General features: G+C 46.2%; 1 protein-coding gene across 1 annotated transcript in view; it reads right to left on the reverse strand.

The window, feature by feature from the left end:
• SHANK1 (SH3 and multiple ankyrin repeat domains 1) overlaps window positions 1-15,724 on the reverse strand; it is a 618,796-nt gene that overhangs the window by 1,150 nt on the left and 601,922 nt on the right. The gene's annotated exons all lie outside the window — the stretch shown is intronic.

Consider the following 15,724-nt stretch of genomic DNA (forward strand, 5'->3'; position numbering starts at 1 on the left):
AGCTGCTCCAACCTTGCTGCAGGCCTGATAAGGATATTGCAAGAAGAGACAGATATTGTTTAGTGTATCTAATGGATGGATGCATACAATGAGGGGAGTTGTAGTATATTATCGCAATTACTTTACAAAATTCTGTGCTGTCGCTGCAGGACGTCTGTGCCACACTTGGATTGCAATTAATTCCAAACCAAATAAGTGCGCGAGGGATTCAAAGAAGTTTCTATAAAAGGTATTTCCGCAGTCACAAAAACAAATAAATTTCTTGGACATTAACGTACTCGTTATATATTTCAATCTGATATATTCAAAATTCTTTTTTTGGGACAGTGGCTCCGATAACAGTACATCTTGGCGAGGTGTAAAATAGTAAAAGGATAGTTTACGCTATCATCTTACTGCAGGGTTTAGACTTGTAAAGGTTGCTGGAGAGATATTCAAAGACAAATGTGGAAATATAGCCTATAGGCTACAATGAAGTTACTATCGGGGTCAAGTTTTCTAAATTGGCCACTTTGGCAGGCCTTACAGAACGCAATGGTGTCAGCTTTTGCGAGATATCTGCTGATATCTATGGTGGTCCCTCTGTTTTCAGTTACAAAAGCCTCAAAATTAAAATCCCTGGCTTAAAATGTGTACACATACATCTTACCTCTGTGCGCTACAAGTCACGGTAAACAAATCGTGTGAACGCTGTGTAACTCGGTAGTGTCTTATCGTGCTACTTTTTACCTACAAATGTGTCTTATTTGCAAAGCACAAGCAGCTACTGCAGATTAAAGTGATATGCGGCGTGTCTATATTCTGTGTGCGACTGCAGCTGTATCGGCATGCCAAATGCTACATTAGAGTGTCAGCGGCTGTGACACTATAACGTAGCATTCTGCATGCATATACATCTGCAGTTGCACATAGAATATACTGAAGACATGCCGCATATACTTTTATTCAGCAGAAGCAGCTTGTGTGTCTTATTCACATAGCTTTGCAAATAAGACACATTTAAAGGTAAAAAGGCAAATTAAAGACGTTCAGCGATACCGAGTCACGCCGTCATGGCGCAACTATAAGGGCTGCGTAACACACAAGGAAGTAAGATGTACAGTATGCGGACACATCTGTATATATTATGAAAATCCACCGAAAACTGACAACATTTTACCACAAAACTATTTTAATAAGTAGGCTCTTATTTTGAAGATATACCGTATATAATCGAGTATAAGCCGAGTTTTTCAGCACATTTTTTGTGCTGAAAAAGTACCCCCTCGGCTTATACTCGAGTGAAGTGTAACGCTGACTGGACGGAGTTTGGTCAGCGCTACACAGCACAAACACACAGCCGCCGGAGCCGGCAGCTGTGTGTTTGCTGTAATCAGCAGCCGCTGAGAGTCTGTCAGACTCTCATCGGCTGTTGCTGCTCCCACTGAGGGAGCCATCCTCCGGCTCCCGCAGTGGGTAATGGGAGAGACGTCATGAGTAATGACGTCTCTCCCATGCAAAGCGGCCGGAGGAGCTGTTAGCGGCGGGACCAGGAGCGGGAGTTTCAGGTGATTTTTTTATTTTTTTATTCTTATTACGTCTCTCTCTACTGGGGAGGGGGGGACTACTGGGGGCACTACCAGGGGGCGATTACTACAGGGGGCACTACCAGGGGGCGATTACTACAGGGGGCACTAAAAGGGGGGATTATCACTGGGGGAACTACCAGGGGGGGATTACTACAGGGAAGCACTACCAGGGGGGGATTACTACAGGGGGCACTAAAAGAAGGGATTACCACTGGGGGTACTACCAGGAGGGATTACTACTGGGGGCACTAAAAGGGGGGGATTACCACTGGGGGCACTACCAGGGGGGGATTACTACTGGAGGCACTGAAAGGGGGGATTACCACTGGGGGCACTACCAGGAGGGATTACTACTGGGGGCACAACCAGGGGGAATTACTACTGGGGGCAGTACCAGCTGCTGCCATTTCCCACCCTAGGCTTATACTCGAGTCAATAAGTTTTCCCAGTTTTTAGTGGTAAAAGTAGGTACCTCGGCTTATATTTGGGTCGACTTATATTCGAGTATATACGTTACACTATATTTACACTATGAAGTGTGTAAACTGTGCTTGACATTGTGAGCAGTGCTTGACTATAAAAATAAGAATGCAATAAAGGCCATTGATATCCACAGTATCCCAACTGATGTAGGAACAAAATATGCACCAAATAAAATTTGCCATAAGCCTCTTAAAGATTCCACACAAAACCAAATTCCCAAAAGAGGAACTTTAGATTTTACCTTAAGGTGCCCATCCACTAGACGATTAAGTTGAGCGATTGAACAATAACGATATCGTTATCGTTCATAAATCGTTTGCAAAAATGTCTAAAACGATCAGCGATGCGCGCTCCTGCTGGTTATTTAGACATCTATAATCTGGCAAACACGCTGGACAACCTGATAATAACGTCAGGTTCAGCATATTAGCAGATGATTGATGTTCCTACACTGAATGACTGCTCGTTCATTGTAGGCACATTACAGACTGACAAACGACTGCACGATTACAATTTCGTAATCGTGCAGTCGCCTGTCTTCTAGTCTTCTTTGCAAATAAGACACATTTAAAGGTAAAAAGTAAAATTAAAGACGTTCAGCGATACCGAGTCACGCCGTCATGGCGCAACTTTACACGTCTTAAAAACACATTGATAGGGGTATGCAGTACACTTGCAACAAAGTACCTTGTACTGTATAGAAAAGTGTATTATTATTGCAATAGAAAGGTATTTCTATTTGCCATGTGGCATCATAAGGCAACATTTTGTTAGTGGCTTTATAACTGTCCTGAAGGATCAAAACTTTATTCTTGTGCTCTTGCCCTGTAGGAAACGTAAAAGAGTCCCCAATGTCCCCTCACTCACATGATTGACTGAAACCATACTTGAGACTAAACAAGTCAGCAGTTTAGGAGAAAGAACAATGAATATACTGTACCTCCCAAGTGTCCCAATTTAGGTGGGGCTGTTACATTGTCCTAACATCTAGGAAGTTAGTCCCGACTGCTGAGAACTTTGGTGTGTATGGCAGTGCAAGGGTGTTGTGGGGAATGTAAGCAGATCGGGGGAGGTCTAGCACTACAGAGACCTGCATCTCTGTGGTGCAATCGTGCTCCCTCATTGGTAATCATACCTGATTATGCCCATGCCATGATGTGTGGCACTCCCATCCAGATTACTAAAACTGCATTGTTGGGTGGTATAGATTAATGTAATTACAGGGATAGTTCTACAGATGTAGGAGGTTGGACTTTGATGTGATATTTACATTATTGCAAAAAGCACCTCTTCAGATTTTTAGTCTACTGCCAACATGTGGAGAGTAGGCATACAACAAATAACAGGAATGTGCTCTTGGGATCAAATGAACAAATGTAGTTCCGGGCTACCATGACAACGCAAATCAACAAATCACGTCATTGTCTGCAAGTGGGGTGGTGGTTGACCAAACACTTAATGGTCTGAAAATGTTTTCTAGGACATTAGGGGTTATATGTACTAAAGGTTGATTTGGGTTTTTTATTGTAGTCGATTTTCATTTGTTTTTGCAAATTGAAGATATATTAAAGGCAAACCAAACTGCGACCAAAACCGAATATCAACCAAACGTCAATACTTTTACATAGACGATTACAAGATCCCCAATATTTACTATCAGTTGGTTTTAAAAACAAACTAAAATCTGACTGACAAATTACCAAACAATAGGCCTGCCTGAGGCAGTGATGTTTGGGAGAAGCACTGCAAAGATTACTATGAACTGTGCAGGTTTCTTAGGGTTAAAAGCAATTTAATAGTTGAAATTTAATTAAAAAAAAATTGCATGGGGTTCCCTTATTTTCCTATAACCAGCACCGGACTGAACCAGCCGGGATGGCAATGCCATAGCAGGGAGGACACACAGCGTGGGGTTCTCCTGCCAAAGCATTCACCAGCCCCAAACTGGTCAGCCCAGGGCTGGCAATCCTTGGAAAGTGGGGACCCTAAAGCAGGCTAGAAAAAATATTGTTCTTCACAGTGGGACTACAGCTCCCAGCAAGCCTGCCCTGTGGCACTTGTAGAACCACAAGTGTCAGTGAGCCCTGGCACTAGTATCCCCACTGTGAAGAAAATATATATATAAAAAAAGACAGGACATGGACACGGTATATTGTAACATTTTTCTTTACACACTCGCACTCACACTATACAATATAAGTACTTACCTACTCCATGGCACTGTTCAGTCCTCTTCTCCAGTAGGCATCCAGGGGGCTTGTCAAAAAAGAAAAAACAACACTCGATATGGCGGCCACAGAAGTGCTGTATATACATACTGTACATACAGAATTTCCCCGGAGACTGACAGGACCCACAAGGTTTCCTGGACCATAGTCATGATTGGGAGATGTATTGAAACGCCCACCCGCGGATTTAGAAATCTAAGCATCTGCATAAAATGTCGCAGCATCTGTATACAGCATCTGCGTACAAAGAAGCAGGTCAATCATTTGTTGCAATCCTACAGTAATTGAGTCTACAGATGCGCAGAACTGCCATGGGAATTGAGAGGCAGGAGCCATATTCCTTGCGTATAGGACACAGTCGCAGGGTGTGACACACAGTTGCACGTCTGCATTCTGTGCCTCCATTCCATCACCTCTCCCAAATGCTCCCTGACTGTCAATGACACTGCAAATAAATAATTGCTGCAAGCGACTATGGCAATGGTTCTTGATGCATACGCATTGCAACTTAGAAACATGCGCGGTTTACTGATAATTTGCTTAACTCCGTAAACATCGGAATAGTGTACTGAATCAGTCCCATATTGCGCAGTGCCATCGCATCTGGGTATCTGGTAGTGTATATCATTACCACCAAAATATTCTGATGACAGGAACAGACTTTAATAGAGGTCCAACCAAATCCATAGCTATTCTCAAATGACACCTTCATAATGGGCAATGGGACAAGTGGACTTCTATAATGTGGCCTGGGAGCATGGTACCGACGCTCAGGGCAGGATGCCCAGCAGTCAGATATATCTTTATGGATCCCTGGCCAGAAACAAACACAGCAAAATACTCTTTTTTTCTCTCCCCCTGCAGGTCCCACAGTTAAGTGACCATGAGCCAGGTATAACACTGTTTTTCTATATGCCTTAGGAATCATCAATTGTTCCGCAATATCTTCTGCCTTTTTGGACACATAGGGGGGAATTGAATTAGCCACGGTGTGGCTAATGAATTCCCCGGGGACTGTTCAATTACCCCTGAAGTCGGCAGTTATCAGGGATTTTTTTTCACCTACCTGAAGCAGGTGAAAGAAATCCCAAACAAGCAGCACCGTTTTCGCAATCATGGCCGCGAAAACACATAGGTCCGTGCCCTTATCACGGATCCTATGTGTATGACCCCGAAAAGGGGAAATTTTTCGGGCGAATAAAAAGGGATCTAATTGAATTGATCGAAAGCAACAAAAATGTGGAAAGTCCAGATTATTCGCTCTAAAAATTATCGGGCTAATTGAATTCCCCCCTTGGTATAACGAATCTTGACATGCTGCCATGTGATGGTATGACATCCTATCATCACATGGTTTCCATCAACCACTTTTACATTCGCTCTCGAGCCAGTGGCTCCTTCATTTAAGCATAAGAGTAATATACAGTGAATGATAACTACCACGCTCCACGTGTCATACCTTGCAAGTTAAAGGATGCCTGCTGTTACTTGAAATATGTCATACGGTTGTAGAAGGAAATATCCAATTGTTACAGAGTGAACACATGGAGGCATATTCAATTAGCCGCAAGGTTAACCCCGTGGCTAATTGCCGCGCCGGACCTATTCAATCAGCGGGAATACCCCATGCGTGAGTCCCCGCAGTCGGACTTTACCTCACAGCTCATGGAGGTGCGAGGTAAAATCTGCGTAAAAACCACCAAATCGAGCTCACGGGGAAAAAAACCATTGATTCCACAGTTAACGCGGAATCAGTGTGTTTCCGCACATGTGGGCCCTGATTTTTCGGCGCGGGAAAAATGCTATTTTATTGAATAGCTTTTCTCTGCGCCACGGATTTTGGCCGGCAATTGGTCGCGACGTAAACCCCGCAGCTAATTGAATATGCCCCATAGTAACAGATACCAGTTACAGTATCACTTGTCACTTCTCACAAGCCCAAACAATTTATTAGAAAATGTAACAACACAGTCATAGAGAAAGCCCACATCTTACTATACAGATAAAAGCTGAGAATAGAATGTACATAAAGGCAACTGTTACTCGGATGTATACAATTAAATAATGTGATATGACTGACGACAGAAGGAATTTTTAAATCACCCTTTCTATACATCTAAACACATTCTTTCCTATTATAACTATACTTTGATTTTATTTAATATTTTCTCCTTACATTTTGGACACTATATTTTAATGAGTCATAAATAAATATTTAACTTTTATTATTTTTTCAGAGATCAATGTTGATATAGGAAACTATGGACCTATGGGGGTCATTCAGACCCGTTCGCGAGCAAAGGACGCTCGCAAACGGGTCGATGTTGCCCCACTGCGCATGCGCACGACAGAGGGAGCTCCGTCGTGTGCATGCGCGAGACCCGGATAGCGACGGGCTCTCCGTCTCTCCGGGTCTCGCACCAAAGGGGACGTGCTGTCGATGTTGATTGACAGCACGCCCCCTTTGGTGGGCGTGCCGGGGGCGTGACTGCCAGACGGAGGCGTTCCCATGGGAACGCCTACCGTCTGAGTCCGGCCCCACTGACATCAGTAATGATGTCAGTGGGAGTGATTTTGGCTCTGATAGAGCCAAAATCACTCCTGGGCTTGCGGAAGCGAGACCCTACCGCAGGGTCTCGTCGCAAGCCTGATGGTCGTGATGGTCTTTGACCATCGCGACCATCTTTTTGGCCGCTCGCATAAGCTGTGGGTGGCCACCCACAGCTATGCGAGCGGCCAGGGGGCCGCTCCAAATTTAGCTGGGACGGCCCTGATTCAGAGCGAAATCAGGCCCTATGTGCACAATAATACAATCTTGTCTTTTCTCCTGTTGTCAAATGTGCTAACAGAAATGTGCACCAGTATTAATTGTTCTACACTATTGGAGGCTGATTTTTTTTTTCTCTTTTTTGAAAGCCCCTCTAGTGTTTCCAAAATGTTAGAATTATGGCCCTCATTCAGAGCCGTACGCTCTGCATGAGGGCCGGGCTCCATTTTCATGGAGCGTCCTCCTGGACGCTCGTATAGCTGTGGGTCACCACCCACAGGCTATACGAGCGTGCATTTTGATGGCCGCGATGGTCGTGACCATCGCGACCATCGAAATTGCGAGCCGGAGCCTGCGGTTGAGGTTTTCAACCGCAAGCTCCGGAGTGATTTTGGCTCTATCAGAGCCAAAATCACTCCCACTGACATCACTAGTGATGTCAGTGGGCCGGCTTCTGACGGGAGGCGTTCCCGTGGGAACGCCCCCGTCAGGGAGGCATGCCCCCGGCACGCCCACCAAAGGGGGCGTGCTGTCAATCAACATTGACAGCACGCCCCCTTTGATCGGACACAACGAGCGAAGGAAAGTCCTTCGCTCGTCGTGTCTGGCGCATGCGCACGACGGAGCTCCCTCCGTCGTGCGCATGCTCAGTGCAGACCATCGACCCACTTGCGAGCGGACAGCCGCTCGCGAGTGGGTCTGAATCAGGCCCTATATTCATATGATGAGCGAAACTCAGCAAACAACAATTTGGTACAAAGTAAACAGGACATTGGGAGTTGCTGGTGCACACTTCTATTAGCACATTTAGGGGTAAATTTACTAAGAATCATGTTGGTCCGAGAATGCATTCACAGGTGTGTTTGGGCATTTTTTAAACTCGGAAATTGACTAAAGGCAAACACAGGTGTAAAATCATGATTCTCTCTCCAAAACACTGGTGAAATCACAAATTGAAATTAATAATATACCTTCGGCCAAATTCACAAGTACTTTCCATAGACAGGAATACAATGCGGAAATTTACTAAGAATCGTGATTTTAATCATCGGGGTGTAAATGAAGCAAACTCCGTCCAAAATAGAAGTGTAAAACAGAATATCACCTGAGCAGCGTGTTTAGCAGAAACACACACAGCTCAGTGTGATCCATGTATGTTTCTGCCTGTTTGTAAGGAAATAAACAGTAAAAAGAACAGAAAAACGATGTGGGGTCCCCTCCCCTGAGCATAACCGGCAATGGGCTCTTTGAGCCAGCGCTGGTTCACAAAATATGGGGGACGAAAAACGTAGGAGTCCCTGTATTTCATGAACCACCACCAGGCTCTTGGCTGGTAGTAAAAATACGGGAAATAATGATGTGGGGGTCCCCCATATTTTTACTACCAGTACTGGGCTCTACCAGATGCAATGTAATGCCACAGCCAGTGGACTCTTTCACCGGGTCCCCCGGTGAGGGACCCCCATGCCCGGTGTGTGCAGAGTTCATGGGGTTAATAATGTAATAAATAATATTGTCTTTTACAGGGGCGGTAGTGTTGCCAGTAAGCCTCCCCCGCATGCGAGGCATTAAGGGCCCACTGGTGCCGGTGACCCCCCCCCTGTAAAATACATTTTAAACAAAAGACAGGACACACACCATAGAATTTAGTCTTTTATTAAACATACACTCACTGATTCACTCACTTACACTCACCTGCACTCACACTACATACTTAGCTAGTCCCTAGCGCCAGTCTGTCCCCTAGTTCAGTAGAATCCAACAGTGCTACCTGTGAAAAAAAACATACGTACTAACCTCTTGGTTCAGGTCCTCTTCTTTCCATGTAGGCATCCATGGTCTTCGCAAAACAAAAAACAGACATCGGACCCCACGGACATAACACCGTCCTTGCGAATGACGCTCCAGCCACTGCATTTCCCATAGAACGTTCGTTGGCTAGAGAGCCTCTGCTTCTCGTGCACTGTGTATGGACGGCGTGATGTATTGTGTCGTTACATCGTGCCGTCACTGGGTACACACATTGGGTAGTGTGTAATCACCTTAAAAAACATTGGGCCCAATTCAGAGCCACTAAGCGGCTCAATGTTCTAGCCCTGCACACGCGCCGTGTCCGGCGCGCGCATGCTCGAGCCCTGGAGAGCGACTGAAGTTCAGTCGCTCCGGGGCTCGCAACAATCAACATCGACAGCTCGCCCCACTTTGTGGGAAGGTAGGGGGGGGTTGCCGGACAAACACAGGCGTTCCCTTAGGAACGCCTGGCGTTTGTAGGAGGGCTTACTGACAACACTAGTGATGTCAGTAGTGGACTTCCTGCTCTATTAGAGCAGGGAGTCCACTCGGGCTTTCGGAAGCTAGACCCTACCCCAAAGTCTCCTCGCAAGCCCGATGGTCGCGATAATCGCGACAGTCTTCAGCCCACTCGCACAAGCTGTGGGTGGTCACCCACAGCTTTGCAAGCGGCATGGAGACAAAAAAAAAAGAGTGGGTTTGAATCAGGGCCATTGTATGAACAAACATGGTAGAATAAAAACAACACGTATATAAAGTGATACAATGTACATACTGTACTGCATTTTGTGGACAAAAGAACTAACTATTGGAAAGAACATGTGCAATTCTCAAACACAGTATCAGCAATGCAACACCGCTATAGGCACCAACTATATCAATGATTCCTAAACATGTAACTATGCACAATGTTGGTAACAGTCTAATAGCTAATCCATTAAAGTACAGTAAGTCAATGCTTGTCCATCAAGGCCCCTGCTGCAGAGCTGGATAGCAGTCTTGGTTGACAAAAGCCCAGGTGATTCTATCATTAGAACACATACACAGATCTGTCATTGTGACTCATCCCCTGACTGATCTCCCTGTGCTCATTTGAGGAGCCGCTGAAATCCGGCGCTGGAAACGAAGCCATTAAATCCAGAAAATACAATATATGCCTATGAAGGACAGGAAAGCTTAAAATTCACTTGACCTCATCGTAAAAGTCAAATTTACAACATTTACAGCAATTTAACTTTTATCAGTCATTTTTATTTAATGTTCACGTTGCCTCCTACAAATGGAGTTCGCTATGAAAATTGTGGTTGATAGTGAAACCGCCTGTAGAAATTATATCTATGAGCCAGCTGTATGAAGACCGGCAGCCCAGAGAGACAGTATGGGGCACAGTGAATACATAATCACAATAGACATTCGCCTCTGGTGCACTATCCTGCGCTGCATACACAAGAATGTGAAAAGAGTTTAAAAACAAATAAAAACAGTAAGCAATGTGAAAAGAAACATAGGGCCTGATACAACGATGTACTCTATACCCATTGCCGTCTTCGTACCCAGCGGCTGTGTTATAATATGCTAATACCGCAGGACACGCCTCCTTACTGCTTCGGTGATCCACTGTTGCATAAGGGGATGCAACCTAGCATCACTTGCGCGAACATCGCCCATCTGAGTAAACCTCATCTTACTCAGGATGGTTGTGAAAATTCACTAAACAGCAATGGCCAGTGAAGCTGTGTCAGAAGTCGCAGACACTGGTCTCGGCACGCTCAGAATACGGGGCAGACAGGCCATTTTCTGGGACGCTGTCCATTGTCGCCCCATCCCTTCCCTCAAACAGCCGCAGCAATAATGCTGCGGCTTAGGGGGCACTGCGACTGTTGTCGCAGACACCGGTCGGCATATGCGCCGTACAGATCCTGTACAAAACCATCAGATTCGTGTACATCTATGAATAAGACCCATAATATTGCAGCAATATTTTTCAAAGCAATCATTTGACCATTATGTTTGAAGATTATTAGACACCAAATCTGAATTGAATGTCAAACAGATCTGAACAGACACCAAGGAGTACATTTACTAAAGTGTGAGTTTTTAGAAGTCGAGATGTTGCCCATAGCAACCAATCAGAATCTAGCTATTATCTTCTAGAAGGTGCTAAATAAATGTTAAATAGAATCTGATTGGTTGCTATAGGCAACATCTCCACTTCTAAAAGCCCGCTTTTTAGTAAATATTCCCCCAAATAACTAAACATAAGCTAATATTTACTGTGTTACAGCCATATAGTTTCTTCCATGTTTACCCTTTTTTCATGCTAATAGCCATCTTTTTAGGCTGCTATCAATGTTTGTGAGCATCAATGAAGGAGTGATCAGCCTATGGTACTGGCAGGAGCATGATCACTGCAATCTGAGAAACACCCTGTGACATCATCGCACTGCCAGCTTTCAGTACATTGGCTCTAAATGATCACATGTGCCAGAGGAACCTCTGAGGTATTACGCAGAAAGGGAGGGGCACAGTTTTATAGCTGATTTTTCTTGAGATTGGTATTTTTATTAAGAACTGCACATTGCAATTAGCCATTAACTTAGGTTGTACGTTTAGTACTACATAATATATTTGTTTTTAAGTCCATTGAAGCTGAATTCACCTTCTGGCAAACGCAGTACAGAGCAATGCATCACATAGGGATAAAGTACACTTCCATATTAAACCTGGGAAAAGCAGATCCAATTTATACTAGGAGTTAGGGGTTTAATGAAGTTATACTTCAATTTATGATGTCAAAATTACAGTAGATTAAATATTCATAAACACTATGGTATTCATAAGCTAGGGCAAGTGCACAATAAAACTTGTATAATACACTTTATCAAAATATGTGGAGTAATGTATAATGTATTGGTAATTATCAGGTTTATGGAATACACAACAGAGATCCATGATTGCAGGCTTGCCTATCCTCCTGATTTGGCCGGGAGCCTCCTGATTTTCGGGTGCCGCTCCCGGCCCCCCGTAAAGGCAGGCAAGCCTCCCGGAAGTCTCCAACCCTCCCCACCTTCCCCCTGAAAAAAACAGACATACCCGCAGCGGGGGGCCCGGTGACGCGATTCGCGCAGAATTGCGTCATCGTGGCCCCGCCCCGTGCTTCACAATGCCGAAAATCACGGCATTGTGAAGAGGGGGTGGAGTCACGATGACGCGATCGTGCGTGTCCGCCCCCAGTGTGATACAAAATGGCCGCTCCGCCCCCAATGGCCGACCCCGCCCTCCGCTATTAGCCGACAATCAGCTCCCTCCCGGAAGGCTGGAGCTGATTGTCGGCAAGTATGCATGATTGTCATAAGGTACAATGGAACACAATGGTGCTCCTACGTTCATCATGGATTACATTATTCCTTAAAAAGTATATATCGATCACCCATAATATTAATACCACCTAATACTGTGTAGATCCCCCTCGTGCTGCCAAAACAGCTCTGACCCATTGAGGCATGTACTCCTCAAGACCTTTGAAGGTGTCCTGTGGTATCTGGCACCAAGATATTAGCAGCAGATCCTTCAAGTCCTGTAAGTTGGAAGGTGGCTCCATGGCTCGGACTGAGATCTGGGGAATTTGGAGGCCAACTCAACACCTTGAACTCTTTATCATGTTCTTAAAACCAATGCAGTGTGGCAGGGTGCATTATCCTGCTGAAAGAGTCCACTGCAATCAGGGGTGAACATGGTCTGCAACAATGTTTAGGTAGATGGCACAAGTCAAAGTAACATCCACATGAATGCCAGGACCCAAGGTTTCCCAGCAGGACATTGCCCAGAGCATCATATTGCCTCTGCCGGTTTGCCTTCTTCCCATAGTGTATCCCGGTGCCATCTCTTCCTCAGGGAAATGACGCACATGCATCCGGCCGTCCATATGATGTCAAAGAAAATGAGATTCCTCAGACCAGGCCACCTTCTTCCATTGTTGCAAGGTAGGTACAGTTCTGACACTTACATGCCCATTGTAGGCGGTTTTGGCAATGGAAAGGGGTCAGCATGGGCACTCTGACTGATCGGCATGTCTACTTAGGAAGCTGCAATGCAGTGTGTTTTCTGACATCTTTCTATAATAGACACGTGAGTATCTATAATGGGTGCAGGGTGTGCAGGGAACACGGGCCCCTGGGTCCAGGAGGGGCCTGCACCCATAGAATTACTTACCTCTCCGGAGTCCCACATCGGCGCGGGGGTTCAGCTCTGTAAAAACGACTGGAAAATGGGCGCCGCTGTCATTTTCCCGTTGTTTGCGCATGCGCAGTAAAGGGAAAATGGTCACCGTGGCCATTTTCCCGGTGACCAGCGCATCCTCTATAGACTCTGGGCGCACTCTAGTGCCCAGAATCTATAACTCCAGCACTCGCCACGCACAGCTCAGTGCGCTGCCCACCGCCGGACAGAGAAGAGGGGGTCCGCGTGGGAGACTGCACATGGGACCCCTCCTCCCTAGAAACGGCCCTGAATAGCCAGCATTGACATTTTCCTTTGGCTACTGTGACCCTGTAGCCAGTTCAGCGGTTGCCCTTCCTTGAACCATTTACTCACCTGCCAGGGGGCTTAATGTTATGGCTGATCTATGTATATAAAATGGGCACTTATTTTTGTATCCAGGTGCCAGAATGAAAGAAATTCAAGCAAACAAGAAGGCAGGAGTTGTAATAAACACTTAGTGGTAAATTTACTAAGCATCGAGTCTGGTCGAGATGTCAATCACGGGTGTGTTTGGCCATTTTTTACCACTCGCAAATTTACTAAAGGCAAACTCGGGTGAGAAATCATGAAACTCTGCAAACCACGGGTAAAGAAAAAGTTTGTCCTTATCACGATGTTGTGGGCTTGAAAAAGAGGGTCAAACCTCGAAACGTTGCCCGGCCTGGTGGTGAGTCCACTGAGAAAGGCCAAAAAAGGAAGAAAGGGTGAGACGTTTAGAGAACACTTGGTAAGTGGGGATGTTAAATTTACTAAAGATTTGGAGGAGAGGTCAGAGGCAGGGCCGGTTCTCCCGTTACGCATGGTACGCAGCTGCGTAAGGCGCCACATAGTGAAGGGCGCCTCAGCTGCGTACCATGCGGGCCGCGGTGCAGACTGTGTCTCCTTGACACAGCTGCACCACGTGTGTAGCGCTGACCGGATGGAGTTCGGTCAGCGCTACAGAGCACAAACACACAACCGCCGGCAGCTGTGTGTTTGCTTTAGCAGCTGATGAGAGTCAGACAGACTCTCATCGGCTGCTGCTGCTCCCACTGCCAGAGCCGGACATCTTCCGGGTCCCGCAGTGGGTAATGGGAGTGATGTCATGACGTGACGTCACTCCCATAATGCAAAGCGGCGGACGGAGGAGCTGGTATCGACGGCGGGACCAGGAGCAGGAGCGGGTTTCAGGTAAGTGTTTTTTTTTTAATTTTCATTACGTCTCTACTGCGGGGGGCGGGGGAAGGTGGAATACTACTGGGGACACTACAGGGGGTAATACTACTGGGGGGCACTACAAGGGGGGATTACTAGGGGGGAATACTACTGGGGACACTACAAGGGGGGATTACTAGGGGGGAATACTACTGGGGACACTACAGGGGGTAATACTACTGGGGGCACTACAAGGGGGGATTTCTATGGGGGGAATACTACTGGGGGCACTACAAGGGGGGATTGCTAGGGGGGAATACTACTGGGGACACTACAGGGGGTAATACTACTGGGGACACTACAGGGGGTAATACTACTGGGGGCACTACAGGGGGTAATACTACTGGGGACACTACAGGGGGCAATACTACTGGGGGGAATACTACTGGGGGCACTACAAGGGGGGGATTACTACTGGGGCACTACAAGGGGGGATTACTAGGGGGGAATACTACTGGGGACACTACAGGGGGTAATACTACTGGGGGCACTACAAGGGGGGATTTCTATGGGGGGAATACTACTGGGGGCACTACAAGGGGGGATTGCTAGGGGGGAATACTACTGGGGACACTACAGGGGGTAATACTACTGGGGACACTACAGGGGGTAATACTACTGGGGGCACTACAGGGGGTAATACTACTGGGGACACTACAGGGGGCAATACTACTGGGGGGAATACTACTGGGGGCACTACAAGGGGGGGATTACTACTGGGGGCACTACAAGGGGGGAGGAATACTACTGGGGGCACTACAAGGGGGGGATTACTACTAGGGGCACTACAAGGGGGGGACCACTACTGGGGGCACTATATAAAGGGCACAGCATAGTGGGTACCACTACTGGGGGCACTGCATAGGGGGGGGGAGTACTACTGGGGCACTATATAAGGGGAATACTACTGGGGACACAAGGGGCACTGCACAGGGGGGACCACTACCGGTGGCACTGTGAAAGGGGCACTGCATAGGGGGGCGCCAAAAAATATACTTGCTTACGAAAAAATTTGGGCTAGGGCCGGCCCAGGTGAGAGGAGAGGTAGTGAGGAAGTTAGGCAGCAAAATTATCAAGAAATTGGGAAGTTATAGTTACATATGCGCATGTGTTTGTTCTCTCTCTCACAGTGGCAAGATTCTTACTAGTGGTTGAATAGGTTATTCTGGTATAATAAATATGTTTATTGGTTAATCTATTTGCACTACGTTCTTTTTATCCTTTGGTCTATTGGGGTTTAGCTATCCCCATTTTTGGAGATGGCAGCAATCAGATTGGTTTTTAAGTACATGAGCTTAGGGCTTGTCTTGTTTTCCTTTTTTTCCCCTAATACAGTAAGTAATAAGGAATGAAATAAGGTAGTGCCTAGGGAAGAAAATAATATTGATTGCTGTGTACTAAAATCTAGTTAACCGGCACCGGGAGAGGTCCAG

This window comes from Taudactylus pleione, unplaced genomic scaffold (genome assembly GCF_031769625.1).
Source record: "Taudactylus pleione unplaced genomic scaffold, aTauple2 ptg000301l, whole genome shotgun sequence".
Lineage (NCBI taxonomy): Eukaryota > Metazoa > Chordata > Amphibia > Anura > Myobatrachidae > Taudactylus > Taudactylus pleione.